Here is a 15,891-nt window from a genome sequence, read left to right as displayed (position 1 = left end):
TGAAGTAGACATGTTCCCTTTAAAGATAAGAAAATGCCAGCAAGTTCACCTCTCAGTTGCAAACATTTAACATGCTGTTAACTTTGCCACTTGCTAGAGTCTTTGACAACAATCTTTTGGAGAGCTATGAATACATTTTATTTTTCTTGTTCCCAGTTCTGTAAATTTTTTTTAATCTTTACACCCTCACTGGTATTGAGGAAACCTTTCTTTTGGCCACATATTACTTCCATTTGCTCCTCTCTGCACCTTTGTAGTAGGAAGAAGTATTGATCCAAGGCTGCAATCCTTGGTAGATTGTAGCACAGACGGTAGATGGAACTGCCACAACCAACATGTAAAAAGCAGCGTGACAGCACAGACAGAACAAAAGCAAGAGGGAAATCTTGGCACCCAGCCCTCTCTTTGGTGAGAATTTTCTCTGCTTTAACCCAAACTTTAGAAAAATAATCTGTTTAATAAAGCGTGAGTGGTCAGATATTTAAGAAATGAATAGAATATCCTTAAATAGCATGATTGTTATTTAAGAAGGTATTTTCTAAGTTAGCAAAAGACTATGAATCTTGCAATAAAGAGTAAGTAGCTTTAAATTAGCTCATTTTCAGTTTTGCTTTAAAAACTATTAACAAGTGGACTAAGTTAAAAGGAAATAGAGTGAAGAGTCTCAATGCCTGGTAGGTTTCCCTCAAATGAAATGCTTTTTTGTTTGTTTGTTTAAAGCCATCCACAAATGGGCCTGAGGTGCATCTGGGGCTCTTACTTGAAACCCCCATGATGTTTGGTTTTGTGAAAGAATTACTATTGGACCCAATGCTTTCTTCCCTATCCACAATTAGACAGACAATGAGTCAAATTCAAACTGATTTAGTCAGTGGATTGGCAATTTAGCTCCATAATCCAAGGACCCATAACATCCTGGAGAGGACAATTTATTGCAAAAGAAAAGCAGCAGTGATTTCTTCCAATCTGGGATACATTGATCTATGTTGGAATTTATGCCCTTCCTCGTTTTTCATTTCGTAATGTGATAAGAGATTTATCTGCCCCTGTTTGAGGCATGTGTGTCTATATAACTTTCAAATTCTGAACCCAACATGCCTCCATGGTCCTAGATGCTAAGTCACTAAGAGATACGATGGAGTTGGAACTCCCCCGTTTATAATAATACAATCCTATTGTGATTAGACACCTTAGCTAAGGTGTCAGAATGGAATCAATGACCTGTTCAGATCTATCATTTCAATTTAGTCATTGCTCTCAGAAACCTGCCAACCTGCTGTGCTTCTCCTGTCTAGCAAGTCAGTTGCTATTTTATTCTATATAGGTTCTTCTACAGAGCTCATTGATGCAGTATCTGAGCACCATCTAGTAATGCAATAAGCAACATCTGCCACATTTGTTCTCTCCTCCTCTCTCCAGTGGGAGAAGTGTGTGCAGTGAAGTGTCTTATAATTATTTTTTAAATTCCCAAACAATATATACTTATGCGCACTGCTATATGTTTGTTAGAAAAAGCAACATCAAAGAGACGTGCCTTGCACATACAGCAGAAGGTGGTGAGCTCTTAATTCCTGTAGGTACTGCTGTTAGAAGTGTTCTTTTGGCATTTTGATGGGGCATGTGACGGGGTTGGGACTCACCACCTGGTGCCTCCTACTGGTTGTCTCAGGAATTAGCTCTGTCCAGTGGAGCGCCCCCTCCTGGTGGTGTCCCATCCGTCGTCTCGCCCTCAGTTCGCGTGTCCGGACCCGCGTTGGTCCCAAGCTCGCAGCATCCTCTTCGAGCCACTGCCCTCCAGCAGTGCCCCTTNAGAGGGTTGGTGCAGCTCTAGATGGCTGCTCCGTCGGCCAGGTGCAAGGCAAGGGGGGACCCAGGTCCACCCACTACTCTGGGTCCCAACCCAGGGACCCTCTAGTGCAGTGGTTCCCAAACTTTAACAACCTGTGAACCCCTTTCACTAAAATGTCAAGTCTCGCGAACCCCCTCCTAAAAATGAATGTTTCTGGCAATTTTCTCCTTTACCTGAGTATGAAATATAAAAGTAGTGATCTGGGAAATACAAAATTTGTTTTTATGACATGCTTATTACACACTTATGAATTATTGATAATTACAGTATTTTTATTACATTATGAAAACAGCAACACTCTTCCAAGTTCTCACTTTTGCAGCTTGAATCACTTTGAATAAGCCTGTTCTAGGACAAGACTCCTATGTTTCATCAAGCAGCATCAGATGTGAAACAGCATGAAGGTATTTAAGAAGCCAACTCAAGGAGTTCCTCCTACACAAGCATTCAGGTCTTGAGCAGTTCAGACAAACAACACACATTACAACAAAGCTTAAACTTGTTCATAATAATTTTAAAAACAATACTAGCTGCCTATTTAATTTTAAAAACAGCAAAAAATATCCACCTCCATTTCCATTTCTTATAAGGAGTCTTGAAGTTTAAATCTTCTCACTGTGATAGATATGCTTGTTTTGATCTGCTTAGCTCTTGGAAGTCCAAGGCTCCGGGCTGCTGGCCCCCTGCTGTCTGGGGTCCCTAGGGACAGCTCTGTCCGCCATTAGGGAATTCCCCCCTCCCCAAGAACCCCCTGTAACATTTTGCAAACCCCAGTTTGGGAACCACTGCTCTAGTGGCAGCCATCCTGCCCTCCTCCTCTGCCTGTGTCTGTCCATGTCCCTGGGCCGCTTCCCCTTCGGCCCCTCGCACCAGCTAGGCCCTTCCCTTCAGGGCCTACAGCCTGACAGACTCCAGGCTGGAGTTACCCTCTGCTCCCCCGCCCAGCGCTGCACTGTCCTGGGTGCTAGTCTCCCAGCCTGGAGACAGACCTTCCCCTGTCAAAGGCCTGGGACAGACTGCCTGCTCCTGCCCTGAGCAGCCTTCTTATAGGGCTGAGCCTAGCCCTGATTGGCTCCCTCCAATCTGGGCCCTGATTGGCTCCCTATAAGGCCTTCCCTGATTGGCTCCCTGTCTGTGCAGGCCCACTGGCCTGCTGCAGCCCCAAATTCAGGGAGTGGGGCAGCCGCCCCACTACAGGGCACATAAGCCTTTTAAAGATATTTTGCTGTCTAACAAAAGTTGGACTTGCATTTTTTCCCATCTACATCCAAATGCAAACAAAGCATTTCTCTAATGTAATTACTCACAGTGTACTTGAATTCCCTTGACTAAAGGAGAAATTGCACAACCCAGTCAAAGTCTGGAAAGCAATGGGGATATTTGTTACAAATCTGCTTGTGGTATGTGGGTTTTATTAGAGACAAAGAGAAGTCTTGCAGTTAAGGCATTGGATAGGGACTTGGGAGATCCGAATTTAATTCATAGATCTGCCACTGACTTTGTGTGACTGAGAAAGGCAACTAATCTCTCTGGGTACATCTAGGCTGCAATAAGATCTACAGCACAGCAGCCACTGGCTTGGGACAGCTGACTTGGGCTCATGGGGTTTGAGCTATGGGGCTATGTAGACGTCTGGGCTCCGACGGGAGCCTGGGCTCTGGGACGGGGGGCAGGGGAGAAGGTCCCAGAGCTGCTTTTTTTTTGTTTTAATCACATTGCAGACATGCTCACAGTGTCTTAGTTCCCCAGTTGTAAATCAGGTATAACAATGCTTTAGTCTGTTTTATCTATTTTCATTGTGAGCTCTTTGAAACGGGATGTGTTTCCTGCTATGTGTTTGTACAGCCTCTCAGGCATTGGAGTCCCAATGTCTAAGCTCTCTCATGGACACTTCCATTCTCTGATACTCCTTCCTTTTTTTTTTTTTTTTTTTATGCCCACAATTACCTATTCACAACTGTGGATGAGGTGTCAGTGTCTCCTGCCTGCCACTTGCAAGGTGTATAAATTACCACTCTAGACAAGGTGGAAACTAGAAAGCCCCGGTCTCTTGCGACAGATTGTGCTCTATGGCCAACATCAGAACCGTCTGCAACACAGAGGAAGGCCAAAGCTCCGATACAGTGACAAGGTCTAGCAAGGCCTCCAGAAATTCAGCATTCCCACTGACAACAGGGAGAATCCTGCCTGTGATCACTGCAGAGAGCCAACAGAGAAGCCAGGCTGAGGCCTACAGGCAAGCCAGGAAGCAGAGTGTGCTCCAACCTCCCTCTGGCGAGTGGACCTGTAGCCGCTGTGGGAAGGTTTACACTCTTTTCCCATACCATTGCTAAGCACTACTGATGGACTGACTCTGTATGAGGACTCCTTCCCTATTGAGTGTACTCCCACTGATTTAGGTGGGAGTGTAACACGAATAAAAACGCCAGGATTAGCCCCGATGGAGCAGTACTGAGGCTACTTTAGGTCAAATGCACAAAAGGGGTGCGCTATTAATGGGTTTTGGAGGACCCGCTAATCTTAAAGGATTAATTGAACTTTGTCTGATTTGAACTCCGTCCCTGAGTAAAACTGACTGGAACAGAAGATTAAACAAGAAATATGGTCTGGTAAAAGCACTGAATTAGGTCTGGCTTCAATTCCCGGCTCTTCCCCAATTTGTGTCCTTGGGCAAGTCATTTCATTGGTCTCCATTCTCTTATCTAACAATAAAATGTGGAGCATAATATCTCCTTTGTCTGTAGCAAGTGTAGACCGGGGTGCTGGAACAATTTTTATAGTGGGGGTGCTGCCATAGAACCAAACTGTAAACCCTGTCTGTGATGGAAACCACTTCAAGCCAGGGGGTGCTGCACCCCGAGTATCCCCTACTTCCAGCACCTATGGTGTAGATTGTAAAATCTTTGGGAGAGAATTTCTCTCATTGCTTTCTTTATTTTGTAAAGTTGCACTTTAAAAAATCGACAACTAGAATAAACCCCTGACATCGGGGGCGGGGGGGGAGGGAGGCTCTGTGCAGCACCCTAATAAAAAGAAAGTGTAGTTATTGGCTTTTCAACGCATTGTACAGTGTGTATAGATACCGTGATGGGAGCTGTTGAACAGAGCACCTGTTAATAATGGAAAAGGTCAGTATGCAACGTTCTTGTCATGAGGCTGTAACTTAAAGAAATGGACCCCTGCTACTGCTACTCAATGTAAAGACTTTCTCTCCCAATGGCAGTGATTCTCACACACTCCTAAGAAGCTGAGTGCCTTTGTCCATTATCCCACACACCAGGCATTCAGTCCTAAGCTGACCCAGCTGAGAAGAGGAGTGAGGAACAAGGTGGATGCAAATCAATGTTAACATCAAATAATTTTTAATAGGATTTTTTGACTTTCTCCATAAAATTATTATGTTTTCTTTTCGCAAATAAACCTGTTTAAAATGAAATCTAAATTTAGTACCAACTATGTTAAGGCCTAAACTTCTTATAATGTCTTTAAAAAATCAAATAACAATAAATATGCTGAATCCATGAGCTTCTTTAAAAACTTTGGAGTTAAAGGCTGCTTTTCTAAATAAAGAAAGATGTTTGTCCCGATTCTAACCTTTGTGGTCAAGCTTTATAAATATGGCGCAATAGGTCATCTTAAGTAATGTAGGCGATTGTATCATGTTCAGCAGACTTAGGCAAGTAGGAACTTAAGCTCCAGTTACTTTCACTTAAGCATATTAGAAAATTTTCCCAGGCTGACCAGAAATAATCAGTTTACTTAACTGATTAGAGTCAATCCCTCTCTTCTTTTATTAAACTATTTAGTTGTAAATGTGAAACATGTTTTTATAAGAGAAGTTTATGTATCCAAAACATTCAAGGCTGTTTTGTTTAATAAAAATAAATTATATAAGCGGTTTTGTGTTTTTAATTAAATGTCAGTTACCATCCCAGTGAGCAAAACATTCATTACCTAGTAAATAAGCAATATATTGTTTGCCATTTTCTCACATACTAAAAATATACAATTAACAAGAATCTGAAAATATTAAGCTATATAATTGCTTGAATAAATAGGCATAGTCATAGCTTACCCTCTTAGATAGCAAAAAGGTATACCAAATGTAGTGTACAGGTTCTCTTCAGTTGTAGATCAACATGTTTTAATGGTTATATCAACCAGTGAGAATGTACCTTTCTTTGGAAAATAACTGAAGTACAAATGGAAAAGTTGATTTAAATGAAGGCTTTCCACTTGGTGATTTAAATCAAGCCACCCTGGTGAGGAAAAAGTTGGCACTAGGCCTCCTTTCTTTTCCCTGATCCTTGCTCAGCTGGAGACAAACAGTCCCCAGTGTAACAACTGTGCACTCCACCCCCAGCAAGACCCCTGGCCCATCCTCCATGCACCCTGTGCAGAGAAGGGAGGTTGACGGTGATGTAGAACTGGTTACACCAGCTTTGTGCAACCCTACAATTCCTTTGGTAAGGAGAAATCCTTGTCTGTTCCTTCAGGGCAGCTTTCTGCAGTGGGGGAGGAACTGGCACTGAGAACTGAGCCCCAGGTATTAAATTGGATGCACATTTTAAAAGGTCTCCAGACTAACTAAATAATATGGTCATTTTCCAGGGATTAGTGAGCTATTTTTTTAAATTTAGCTCTCTAGTGCATAACAGAAGAACAAAGGTTGCTGCTTTTAAGGAGTATTTAAACTGATAAATCATTCTCGGGAGTTGTCTTTTTAATCAATACATTACACTTACATTTCTGAAATGTCTTTAGTGTTGGCATACCAGGCAGTATAGCAGCTCAGTGAAGAATACAATAAAGGCATCAATTAAATCTGAAAAAATCCTTCAGTTCATATAACCCTAATAGGGAACAACATTGCCTAAATTCCAGTTTCTGCTATGAATCAGATTCCTTACCTATGGACCCAGTTCCACGCAATCTGCACATACCTGGACAATGTCCTGAGCAGTGACTGGGATGGGGGAGGGCAAGGAAGTGCACCTTCCTCCAGGGCCACCAGCAGGGGTTGGGCCCTGCCCCCATCTGAAGCCACAAATGTTGGAGGAGCAGGCAGCCACTGAGTTCCCCACCTTCCTGGGGGTGGTGAGACTCGGGCTTCGGGCTTCAGTCCTAGGGTGGCAGGCGGCAGGCACCAGCCCTGGATCCTGGCTGCAGGTGCCAGCCCTTGGCTCACCACATGCCCACATCAGCCCTATCCCCGCACTGTCTCCCTACTCACCTCCCCAACCAGGGCTTAATTTGTCCCCTGGCTTGCCAGAGCTAGGTAAGTCTGCTGTGAAAATTGATATTTGTATGTTTATTAATATCCCTTTTCACAGCCTCCCAGCTAGCTAGTAAGTCTGCTGTGAAAGGTGATATTAACAAATATTACTTTTTGCAGCAGCAGACTTACTAGCTGGCAAGACTTTAAAAAAGCAACCAAAAAGCAAAAGAAACAACAAGAAAAAAGACAAGCATGTGTAAAGTACCTTATTTATGTTTCTATTCAGTTTAGGTCCAGTAAAGAATAGAGACAACTGTACATTATTTTTATTATCAAGTCTGCAAAAAAAACCCTCTACATAAATTACGATTTGGACATGCATATGTGCATATCTATTTGTTTTTCCTAAAGTTAATTAAGTATTTTAGAAAAAATTGTCAGAGCAGCCACCAGCAAGAGTGAATGGCCACACTCTGAGGCCACCACAATATTTGTTGTAAGAACCCCTGGATTATAACATGCGGCAGTATGGTTCTTTGCCGTGAATTCCCTCCAACAACCCACCGTGCCTCCAACATGTGCCCTTTTAAATCTTCTTACATTGTCTTTCTTCATGGTCTGTTGGATTCCAGTATTCCATCAGTCTGTGGGCTTGTCTTCACTGCAGAGTTAACTTGAGTTATAACCCTAACTTGAGTCCTGTCCACACAGGACCATCACTTTTAACTTGTGTGTGGTGATGTCAGCCTTTTGGTTGCGTGTGTGTAGGTTACAGCTAGAGGTAGCACAACTCAGTTGCTAATACAATTGCTCTGTGCTACTCATGTTCTTTTACAGCGTGGCTGTTCCCAGTCAAGATGATTTAACTCAAGTGCAGATAACATGTGCTTCTTTTGCAGTGAAGACATAGCCTATTTCAAATGAGAAGGACCCATTTCATTTTTTGGTCTATAATTCAAAGTAGGTTTTTTCATTCTTTCCTACCACAAATTAAATGTGGTTACAGTCAGAAAAAATGACTGTCAAAGCAAAACCCCAAGGATTTCTCTTTGTGTCAGTGACTTCCAAATCAGACCTGCTAAATTTACTAGACAAAAGAGCTTGCTTGTTTCCAGTCCTACAAATGCAAATGAAATCCAAAAATCGGGCTGCTTTTCTACCTCTTACATTGAAGCCTCTTTACTGGTGTCAATCAAATTTGTCTACTAATGCTGATGGTGCGTAAGGCCTATCATCTTCCAAAGAACAAGCTAGAGTTCACGTTGCTGTTAATAGGAAGTGGCACTATAAGGTTAGCAGAAATGTTGCTAGAACGGTGTAATTTTAACAGCCCCTAACTGCACTGCAAAGGTTATGGCATTATGAGAGAACATACCTAACTATTTCTCTGCAACGTGTACTATTCTAAAGTGATAAAATAATTTACAAATAAAATGTGGAGATCGAGGGGAGAGGGAAGTGGCGCGGGACTTCTGCTGCCTAAAAGGTGGAGTAAATATTAACATAAACAGACCCTTAGAAAAGCTTTCTCTTCTTACTTGCGTATGTGGGAGGGGGAGTTTAAATACAAACCAACCCTCTTAATAAGACACTCTCGCAAAAGTGGAAGACATTAATCCTCTGTAATGAACTTGGGAGGGCAAGGCTGGTGTGTGGTTTCTATTTAAGCTGCATGAAGGACCAGATTACAAAAGCATAGGTTCCTTTGTTAATTTAAATCCTCTTTCTCAGCTATGCAAATAAATTGATCTAATTTGTGGTTCAGTCATGGGTTCATTTGGGACAGCACGGGTTGCTTGAGTTGTGCAGCCATGGGAATAGACAGGGCAACATCCCTGCAAATAAAGCATCTTTATGCTTTGCCACAAGAAGCAAAATCTAAATGAGGAAACATTCACCTTGTAACTGATGATTTAGGACTCCGGGGTGCATAAACTCTGCACGGGCCAACCTAGCCCTGCATTCTTTGATATACCAGCTATCTTGGCCTAAATGGAAGTGATCATTCTGAAACCTCCATACAGCAATGCCCGGCTCTATCTTGTGAACTACTGAATGTGTGTGATAGCATATACAGGTCTGATTCCTAGTAAAGGGGGTGGGGGGGAAGCTGGTCTTCTCTCTTTTCTTTCTAGCTCCTATTTCTTTCTCAGTTTCTTTTGCTACTATCCAACATCTGTCTCCACTCTACCGTTTCTCTTCACCCCAACCCCTTCAGACCACTTTTTCACTCTGCCCTTTCCACTCTGCACCCTTATTTGCATTGTTAGTCCTCCCCTTATTCTCTCTGTGGACTGGTCTGCCTTTCACCTGCCATTGCGGGACCCAAATCTGCAAGGTGCTGATGTAACACTGGCAGAATCGAACCTGTGGAGCTAAATGCACGAGCCTCTCTCTATTGCATGAGCTAAAAGCCACATGACTGTTAGCTAAGGCTGTAGCAGACTCATCAATCTCTAGCTGAGCTAGGTGCCACAGCACCACACAGGGCCGGCTCTGGTTTTTTTGCCACCCCAAGCAAACAAACAAACAAAGAAACCCTGTGGGGTGGCTGGAGCGGTGAAGCAAAAAACGTGCGGGGTGGCCGGAGCCAGGGTGCAGGGGGACAGCCAGGGTGCGCTGCAGACATGTCCCGTGCAGCAGAGTGCACGCCCCGGCTAGCGGGCGGGAGGGGAAGGGAGTGGGTGGGGAGAGAGAGAAGGGGGGCGGCCAGGGCTTCCTTCAGTGGGGCACTCGCAACACGGCCCCTCCCACCTGCCGGGAGGGCTCCGCGCCGCTCCGGTCGGCGGGCAGGGAAGGACGCGGGCTGCCCTGCCGGGCTTGCTGCAGACCTGGCACCGGCTGGGGCAGACGGAGTGCGCAGCCCGCTCCCAGCAGGGCGCTCCCCTCCTCCACGCCGCTGCCCCCTACAGGGCAGCCGGAGCGGCGAACCAAAAAGAGAAAAAACCTGCGGCATGGCCGAAGTGGCAAAGCACACACACAAAAAAAAGGTTTGGAGGGAAGCCGCCCCTTCGAATCTGCCGCCCCCAAGCACGAGCTTGCTCGGCTGGTGCCTGGAGCCGGCTCTGGCACCACACCAAGCATGCCTGGGTTACTCGGAGTCCCTTCAATTCATTCTGAGGGCCATAAATGCTGAGAGTACTCAGCACTGGTGACAGACACTCAGGTCGGGACCCATCTGTGGGAGGATAGACTTGTGGCAGAAGCACTCCGGTTAGGAGCATAGGCTTCTATTCTTGAATCATCAGACTTCCTGTCTGACCTCGCGTTGCCTCTCTGTGTCTCAGTTTTGCTGTCTGTGGTAACTAACCTTCAGGGCTGCTGAGGCTAAATTCATAGTCTGTGTAAAATGCTTGAAGAGACTGCGAGGAAGGTGTGATGGCCACCCTCTGGGTTGAGACACCAGGGGTTGACTGAGAAACCTCCAGCCCTGGAAGCAGGAGCTGCTACAGCTTGATCTAAAAGGCCAAGGCTCTGGGACTAGCTGTGGTAACAAGTCATATGCTGTGTGGATGTGCAGAAGGGACCCTGTAACACACACGCACTCACCAGTGGGTTACAAAAGCACTGCCAAATTCAGCCTAACTTTATAGCAACATCTGCTTTCTCCTCCACTCAAGCAGTAATACAGCCGACTGTGCTGAAAGTGCTGGGACAGGAATCAGGTATGAACTAGATCAGTGACTCTTTTTTCATAGCTATTTGTGTACTGGTTGAGTGAGACAAGACAAACGTTATGTTCCAGAATAATGCACTGTGTCATCTAACTTGCTATGGTAGTCAAAGCAGACTGTGGGTAATGAATACCAATATAAATAAAGGCATTTAAAACTGGGAATACTAAAGCTTGAAACAGCATCCTAGAGAGCACAGGTGTCAAATTAGCTGGATTCTTGAGCTGGCAGTAATGAACTCTTTATGTCAGATGATAAGCCCCCTGCTCCTAAGCCACCTGGAACACACATGTGCTGCTACCTTAAATGGCTTCTCCATTTATCAATAGAACACTGAGAAGTGCAGGACACACTGGGAAGCACAGAAGCTGACTAGCATGTATAACTGCAGTAAGCCCAGTAAAGATATGGGCTACAAAGGAACTTATCCAGAGGTCATTAATGTTGTAATTCTCAACACAACATCATTTGGCTGTGAAACCAATGCCTTAGACTTTGGAATCATTAAGAAGCAGATAACTAAGGACCAACAGATCTGTCCCACTGGACTAGCCATGGGTATGTGTAAAGATGTGTAACCCATGCCTGCTTGGTGTGGCGCTCTGTCCCCCTCTAGTGGTATCTAGACTATCTAGAGCAGAGGTTCTCAAACTGGGGGTCGTGACCCCTCCTGGGATCACAAGGTGATTACATGGGAGTCGCGAGCTGTTAGCTCCATGGGGCTGACAGCCCTGAGCCCCCATTAAATTACCCCCTTTATAATAGGGGGTCACACTCAGAGGCTTGCTCTGTGAAAGGGGTCACCAATACAAACAGTTTGAAAACCACTGATCTAGAGACTGATGAGTCTACTACAGCCTTGGCTAAGAGGCACATGGTGTTTAGCTCATGCATTTAGCTTCCCAGGTTCGATCCTGCCCGCCACTGACTTGGGTCTGTTGGTGTTACAGCTGCATAACATCAAGCTGTTTAGGATGTTTAGGAATTGAAAGGGTCTCAGTCACATATATGACATGGCACCTCCCTCTGTCAACAGTATGGAGTTTATTTGCAGAATACAGTATGGAGAGAAATACTGGTGGAGTGGAATGAATGCAAGGCACAAAGTAGCAAAGAAAACAGTGATTCTCGCTGGTGGGAGTATGGAAGTAACTCCATTCAAGCTACATGGGTGTTAACTGGGTGCAAGTGGGCTCAGAGTCAGGCCCACTCTCTAGCGTATATGCTGCCCCTAGAAGTGGGTTGGGCTCGGAAGAGCTAGACGTGTCTTTCTATCTGGACATAGCTGCTTTTAATGTTCTGTGGTCCTGAAGGATCATGGACGCAGGGTTGGGTGAGAGAGGGATATGAGGTGATCTAGCCCATCTTCCCATTGCTGAAGGTTTGTTCCTTTGAATGCTGTCCTGATTCTACACTGCCTTGTACAATCCCATATGTGCAAAGTGGGTGTAAGATGCTACTAAATCGGAATGATATTGTTACACCACTTTGCACAGGTGTAAGTGACTATGCAAGGCCAGTACTGCATCAGGCCCTAGGTCTCCAGTGCTTTGCCCTGTCTCATCCAGATGGGCTTCTCCCACTCATCTTAGGATACTGTTCTAAAGCAGAAGTGAAAAATGAACAATGCTTGAATGAATTTAGCCTGCACAGCACGGCATCTGCATAGCACGTTAGCAGTCACAGAGGCCAAGGATCAAGAGAGCAGGTGGTCAGAGAAAGATGTTGAATAATCATCTTATCCCTCTCAGCAGTCAATGAGGGACGGCAGTGCTGGATAAACAACGTGCTGGTGGCAAGGAAATACAAGACCTCTAAAGATATGCGGTACATCGGTGCAAGACCAACTTACCCTGTTGATAGTATTAGGGATGAGTAAGTTACTAAGTATTCACAATTCAGCGGAGAGTTTTTTAATGGGGGGGGGCACGGAATAATATTTTGGACTGAGGCTCAATAGAATGGAATAAAATTAAACTGTGATTTCTTTGGGCCAGGGATCATGTCCTTCTGTGTGTGATTTTAGTCCTGGTTCTGCCACTGGTCTGCTGTGTGACCTGGGCGAATCACATGACTGCTCTGTGCCTCCTCCCCCTCACCCCCCAATCGGTAAAGGGCTTTGTGATCTATGGCTGAAGAGAACTATAAAAGAACTAAGTATTATTGGACTGAATCAGAAGTGCTCAGCTGGGTTATAATATAATCATGATCTCCTAAGGAGATTTCCCTTAGTGAAAGTGATAGGTCCCTTTCCCTTAGTGAAAGTGATAGGTCCCTTTCCCTTAGTGAAAGTGTAGGAGTACCTGAATTCTATTCCAATTCCCATGTGCAGTTCCTAGGGTCTGCGTCACTTGGCTGAATGTCAGCCACAAAGTCCTAACATCCTAGATTTACCACACAAAGGGGCACTGTTGTAGAAGGTATCAGAGGGGTAGCTGTGTTAGTCTGAATCTGTAAAAAGCAACAGAGGGTCCTGTGGCTTTAAGACTAACAGAAGTATTGGGAGCATAAGCTTTCATGGCTAAGAACCTCACTTCTTCAGATGCTTATGCTCCCAATACTTCTGTTAGTCTTAAAGGTGCCACAGGACCCTCTGTTGCTTGTTGTAGAAGGGTGACATCTCTTTTGTGGGCACAGATTTCACCAATAGTGAGATCGTGGTGCAGCTGAAAATGGCCCCCTATGTATTTTCACTTCAGCTTTAAATAGACCTGTGTTTCACAGGTGTTTCCTTTTTAGTGTTTGAAAAACCTTTTTGTAGTGCTTCCTTTGTTTGAATGAATCCTGTTATTTACCCTAGCCGGCACAAACTACAGGTTTCTCCTTATTTTATCTAGGAATAGCATTTTAGATGGCTGTATTTATTCAAGATGAAACTCTGCCATGAAATACAGTGAGTATGGTTGGCCAGGTTACTGCCCATATTCCTGGCATCGCTCTGGATTTTGGAAATTAACATTTTATGAATCTGTCTTTTCAGTCCACCAGCAGGATTTACCTGGCTATTTTTCGTACCTTTCATAAAATCTGCTGGGTAACCTAGTGCCTGAGGCCATAAGCCGGGGGGGGGGGGGGGGGGATAAAGGGGGAGAGAGAGAGAGAACACTAGTCTTCAGAAGACTCTATTTGAATTTCATGCACTGCTATTGCTAAATGAATCAGGAATCTGAGGAATTGCATCTAGGGTCTCCTGGGTGGTGGAGGAGAACTTTTATTTTCCATTTAATGCTTCCAGACAATGCAGTTGCTTTAAGAATGTTCTTCCATGGGATGTGGATGGCAGGTGTACAACCTTGGGCTGTTTAAACTGGCACTGCTAGCTCCCAAGTCGTAACTGCTTGAGCGGACTGCTACGCGGTGAGATGTTGCATTCTGCCATCTGTGTCTAAGTGGAAAGTTAAGGGGAAAAGAACAGGTGAGATTTGTACTTTTGAAAAGCAAATCCCCTTCAGACTTCCACAGGTCTGCAAAGGGAGCTCGTTCATACGTGTCAAAGCATGGCTCCTTTCTACCTTTGTTTCTAAACAGGTTTCATTTGGCAATAGGGTTTGCTTACGGCTAGAAATTCCTCTTTAGGGTGCAGACACATTTCTTAGTATTACTACTCTGCTGCTTTACAGCTGCCAAAATAAATCTTGCTCATCTCCCCTCCTAGCTTACCATGTATCTCTAGGCCAACTGATTGCTGCTCCTGGCCAGGTGTGGTGGCAGCCAGGGCCGCCGAGAGCGGGTTCGGGCCCTGGTGAAAAAAAATTTTCGGGCCCCCCCAGCAAGGGCGGACCGGGTAAACAGGGCTGATGAGAGAAGGGGGAAGCCGGGCCCCAGACCCCCTTCCGGACCTCCGGGCCCTGGTAATTTGTACCAAATTTCCCTCCCCCCGCCCCCTCGTCGGCCCTGGTGGCAGCAGCATCTTGGCTGGCATCAACACTGCTGATTTACCGGGACATAAGGTGTTCTGTTATCAAACCTCCATCTTTCTATTTTCTTTTTTAAAAAAATTTATGCCCAACAGCCTCACTTCCTGTAAAAGAGGGAGGGTAGGGTCATGAGCAGTAACCCGGAGCTGTGAACTTGTCATATCTAATGAACTCATTAGGGCACAGTCTGCTCATTACTTGGAGAATCTTGCCAAGAGATAACCGCAAGCACGGCTAGAAGTGGGTGGTTCAAGACTGTAGGCAGCACTCTTCCCTCTGAGTCAGTACGCAGCCCGAGACTCAGACGCTGCTGTGGCAGGTCCTGTCTTTTTTGATGAGATTTAAAACAAAAGTCCTACCCTCTTGGGATCATTAAGAAAAAGTCATGCAGCACTTTTTACAAAGACTCGGTTGTTAATGCTGGTTTCCTGACCAAATCCCAGCATCAATATTTTGTGTTCAATTTAGGGGAATATTATTCTTTTAGTTCTATCAAATCTTCACTTCCTGTCCTAAACATCTTATGGTGTCTCCATGTTTCTCCTCAGAGGCGGCTGTTTTTCAGTGCGGGATGACGTGATCCCTGTAAAAAGTTTGTGGGAAAAGATTTCACACTTGATCAGGGATTTTTGGGGGGGACCTGGTTTTCAGAGACTGGGTGCTCTGCATTCTCTAGAAATTAGGCTCCTTTAAAGTAACTCAAGTTGGAACACAAAAATTCAAGGCACACACAATCACTAGTCCTACTTGAAAAATCTTGGCCAGTTAGTTGAGTAAAGCTTTTTGGGAACCTTGAGATGAAACCTTGACTGCTACATATATGTAAGATTAAAGGCAATGTAGAATGGCTATTTTTTTTTAAACTGTGACTTCAAACTATTGTATGTGTTACCTGATAAAAGACGGTTCTACATGGTGTCATACTTCTGAAGGCTCAGCAGCTAAGTTTACAATTCCCAATCTCTTGCAGAATCCCTGGGGCCTGATTCTTAGATTCTTACGCTTGTGTGGAGGAGGTGTAAGGGGTGACCACATCGGAATTCTCCCTTCGCTCGCACTGAGGTAACATTCTACATCCACTTTGTACGGGGATAAATGACTACACAAGCTGTGGGGCAGGGGAGAACCGGGATCTGGGTGCAGAACTAGGCTTGGCTCCTTTGATGCCGTTGCACAGCATAAGGGAACAGAAAAGCTTTAACCACGTGGCTTAGGGCTAGTCTACACTACGAT

The 15,891-nt window shown here is 44.8% G+C and overlaps 1 protein-coding gene across 3 annotated transcripts in view; it reads left to right on the top strand.

Annotated features, from left to right (window-relative positions):
* Positions 1–15,891, top strand: part of ST3GAL1 (ST3 beta-galactoside alpha-2,3-sialyltransferase 1) — a 148,082-nt gene that overhangs the window by 32,446 nt on the left and 99,745 nt on the right. For 2 of the 3 annotated variants that reach the window (XM_034763660.1, XM_034763657.1), the window contains exon 2: positions 15,629–15,720. The exons of the other annotated variant lie outside the window; for it this stretch is intronic. The gene's annotated coding sequence lies outside the window, so the exon portion shown is untranslated. The remainder of the gene's footprint in view (positions 1–15,628; positions 15,721–15,891) is intronic. 3 annotated transcript variants of the gene reach the window in all.

Source organism: Trachemys scripta, chromosome 2 (genome assembly GCF_013100865.1).
Source record: "Trachemys scripta elegans isolate TJP31775 chromosome 2, CAS_Tse_1.0, whole genome shotgun sequence".
Lineage (NCBI taxonomy): Eukaryota > Metazoa > Chordata > Testudines > Emydidae > Trachemys > Trachemys scripta.
This window is presented reverse-complemented; position numbering and strand designations above follow the sequence as displayed.